The sequence below is a fragment of the Aplysia californica genome, unplaced genomic scaffold (genome assembly GCF_000002075.1).
Source record: "Aplysia californica isolate F4 #8 unplaced genomic scaffold, AplCal3.0 scaffold01175, whole genome shotgun sequence".
NCBI classification, from domain to species: Eukaryota; Metazoa; Mollusca; class Gastropoda; order Aplysiida; family Aplysiidae; genus Aplysia; species Aplysia californica.
In genome coordinates, this window is record NW_004798445.1 from 6,561 (window position 1) to 10,358 (window position 3,798).

Here is a 3,798-nt window from a genome sequence, read left to right on the forward strand (position 1 = left end):
AAACTCAAATCCATGCCCACCTGCTCTAAAACTATTTTTTTTTAAAAGAAAATTGAAATTTAATGTGGAAAAAATAATTAAAGTCTACAAAAAAAACAGAGTGACTTTATTCTTGAGGTATAGTGACAAATTTGCTATTAAAAGTTGTTGAGCTCAATTATCAACTCCTGTCTAGCTAAAGCAAATGAGCAATTTACACAAAAAATAAACATATTCGTTTATAAAGCAGCAAGTCCCCAGCCATACTGAAATGGCACTTTGGACAATTTTTAAACCGGCTGTATGTCGTACAGCCAGTTACGGTCAATTATACATTTTAAGTCAAAGAGGACTATTTGTAAAATATCATTTTAACACTTTCCCTATTTTTACTATATTTGAGGTCATTCAAAGAAAAGTGGAACAAGCATAACGCTGGGATAGTGACTGCAGAAAAAAATGTAAACAGTGCATACAGCCATTCAATTTTATTAATTTTTGATGATGGTGATAAAAAGAATGGCTCAATTATAATTACTTTGAATTTTTCTTCGGTACATCATCATTCCCACGTTGCATGCATCACTGCAGGTGTAGTTAGTTGGGTTTTTTTACTTTTAGTAAGAGTTTTACAGCACTTGCAACACAATAAGGTCATAAAAGTGTCAACGAAGTTTAGAGGTGTTGCAAGAAAGTTACAAACACAAAAAGGAAGGAAAAGAGATAAGGACGATTAATGTTTGATAGGAAAGAAGAAGCAAACCACACCAGAGCACCCACCAACCAACCACACTGTACTTTCGCTTTTAACGGAGTGGCCCTTTCAAGGAAACACTTGACAACTGAGTAGTTGTTTTCAATGCGCATATATGCAATAATAGATAACTGCTACATCTTAATCAGAAAATAATATTAGAAAAAATGGTGAAATGGTATAGGTTTAACACCCCTATCCACACTATTAGGTTATTTAAGAGGCAGGACCTCCTAGTTTAACGTCCGTCTCCGAAAGAACCGAGCCAAGAGAGAAATTCGTGCAAAGTGCCTTTCCCTAGGACACAACGTCGGGTCGAGCTGTTGCTCGAACCCCCGAACCCGCTATCTCACGATTACGAGTTCGCCTGCCTAACCACTAGGCCACGAACGCCACTAAATAAAATTAGTTTACTTTTACTTTTGATAAGTTTTACAGCACTAGCAACACAATAAGGTCATATAATAAAAGCACTGAAGATAAGAGGTGTTACAAGAGAGTAACAAACACAAAAAAGAAGGAGGAGAGATAAAGACAATAGATGTTTGATTAAAAAAAAAGAAGGGGAAATAAAAGCTAATTATATGCATCTTTTACACCCATATCAACACACCTCTTTTACTCTTAACCGAAACTGAAAAGGGCAAGAGTCAGACTAAAAAGAAGTATTATTTATACGAGTAAAAGTACAAAAGAGTTCATCATACACATATTAGCCTTGTCTTCTTATCTAGAACCTCAACAACAACAGAATTGAATTTGAAAGATAGGCCTACCATTGGAAAATGACGGTCTCAATGAAAATCAAACTGATAGCGTATGGTACTGCGAGAATTCAAAGGGTGACTTTTATATATATATATATAAATTTCACTACAGTATAAAAAAATCACACCCCTTCTCTCACCCTCAAAAGTTAACAGTAATGAGGCAGCAATTAATAAAGGACCAAAGTATAGAACAGTTTGCTCTTTCACTGAGAATGGGCACCCGTCTGCTGGGACATTTCAGTAACCCACTTTCAGCACTTTTTAAGGACCCCCGGGAAAGTGTTGAGTTCCTGCGTGCTGACGGCATCGCTGACCATTTATGAAGCCACAGCGCCAGAAGAGAGAGAGAGAGAGACTGAGAATGGGCACAGTTCCACACTTTCACTGGTGGGATGCCACCTATATATATATATATATATATATAGGCCCTGGCCCTCCACTACTTTGCAGTGTGGATGGAATTTATTCTGTACTTTCTTTACACTTACATCCTTTGGCCTAAAACTCTCTCACACATGTCAAACTATCAGCCCAGAGTCCAGTCTGACAAAAATTGACCCTCACCCAGCACCCCAAAATAACACACACACACACACCGTTCTAGAATGTAGTATTTAACTCTTTATCTCCAGCAAGCCGCTCCCAGCGGCTCGCGATCAGAACCACTGTGCCGGTGAGCCGGCTCCTGCACATTTCTTTACGACGACTTCGACATCATGCACTTTTCGGCAATTGCCGAAAACAGGTCTCATCTGATACCGGAAGTTCATTCATTAGATGAAGAACTATCAAAATAAGTTTGCTAGTTTCCATTTAATGACCCGTTTAACGATGTTTTAGTAATTTTTAGATTTAGCACCAAAAAAGGGACCCAGCGTAGTGGGTTTACCCTCCTCCGAGATAGAGAGTTAAATTTTAGTAAATTTATCAACAGACACAAAAAGTGTCATTTCCAAGATTGTTCCTTTCAAACCTACTTGACTTTGAGATGACCTATTTATTCATGGCAATAAAGACTGTTTTTTAACACTTTATGAAAACAAAATTCCATTTAACTAGGCCTATAGATCATTATGAAAAACAATTTTTAAAACTGCAGGAGATCACTTATAATGTTTTCCATCCAGAAGCTGGCTGAATAAAGTTAAATGTCGATTCAAGAAGCTTACAAAAATGTCTAATTATTGAACTGGACCAGTTACGAATATGAATCATGAGACTAAAGCAAGGGAATAAAGACTGTATATAAAGTAGTTTCTGACTTCACAATAAATCGAATCAGTGCTCCTTTTTTCCGAAACCCACCGAAATTTTCCGAAACCTACCGAAACTGTGATATCTATGAAGAATCAAGGCTAAAAAGAGAAAGGCTTTATAAAAGAGAGAGAAGAGATAGAGACGGAGAATGTTTGTAATACAGAGACAGAAAGAGAGAGAGAGAGAGAGATAGAGAGTGAGAGAGACGAGGTTTTATAAGAGAGAGGGAGATATAGAGAGTTTGTAAGAGACAGACAGTGAGAGAAAGTTAAAGTGGGCATTAACTCTGAATAGTTGAGACAGAGAGAGATAGAGAATGAGGGAGAGAGATATATATAGAGAGAGAGAGATTTTGTGAAAGAGAGACTGTGAGAGAGAGTTATGGGGACGTTAATCTGACGAATAGTTGAAAAAAGTAAATAAAAGAAGCAAGAAAAGAACCCCCCCCCCAAAAAAAAACCCAAAAAAAAACAGCACACACAGAAATACAAAAGTGCTAAATATTTACTAAACATGGATTCCGCAGTATACATTGTTAACCTATTAACACTTTCAGAGCAAAAAATTTTGAAACATTCCTTGCCGTCTTTTTTTCCAATGTTAAAAATTCAGGGTTGTCTGTCAAGGTGGTCCTTAACTTATGTTGAAGTCAGTACGTAGGAGTGCTCCACTGTATTCCAGATTGTATTCTTTCTGTTTCGATAGGTTTCAATAGGTTTAGGAAAAAAGAAGCACCCCACTAAATAAATGCCCATAATGTATTGTTCTTGGACCAGGTCGGGGGGCTGCCCTAAAGTCCAAAAGTATAGGACCCAGGACCCTATCTTTCAGCATTTTACGTGCAAAAAAAAAAAAAGAATCTAATCCAGCTATAATATAAGAATACAGTCGAACCTGCCCTGACGGCCACCTCTATAAGACGGCCACCTGTACAAACGGCCACTTTCCATTTCCCCTCTTGCGTTTTTTCTATATATTTTAACTGTGTAAAACGGGCACCTGTCCAACGCGGCCGCGGCCACCTTGTTTCAACACACA